At 70.6% G+C, this 221-nt stretch overlaps 1 protein-coding gene across 1 annotated transcript in view; it reads right to left on the minus strand.

Annotated features, from left to right (window-relative positions):
* PHACTR4 (phosphatase and actin regulator 4) overlaps positions 1-221 on the minus strand; it is a 93391-nt gene that overhangs the window by 78142 nt on the left and 15028 nt on the right. The gene's annotated exons all lie outside the window — the stretch shown is intronic.

Raw genomic sequence — 221 nt, forward strand, 5'->3', positions numbered from 1 at the left:
TGCGGCCGGACTGCGGGGGTGGTTTGCCATGGGGCTGGTTTGCAGCGGGGCAGGTTTGCAGCAGGGACGCGGGGAAGGTTTGCAGCAGGAATGCGGGGCAGGTTTGCGGCGGGGCAGGTTTGCAGCGGGGCAGGTTTGCGGCAGGACTGCAGGGCGGGTTTGCCACGGGGTTGTTGGCAGCGCTGCTGCCGGCCCCCAGCGAGTGGCGCTGCCGACCCAGG

This window comes from Aptenodytes forsteri, unplaced genomic scaffold (genome assembly GCF_000699145.1).
Source record: "Aptenodytes forsteri isolate BGI_AS27 unplaced genomic scaffold, ASM69914v1 Scaffold321, whole genome shotgun sequence".
Taxonomy (NCBI): domain Eukaryota; kingdom Metazoa; phylum Chordata; class Aves; order Sphenisciformes; family Spheniscidae; genus Aptenodytes; species Aptenodytes forsteri.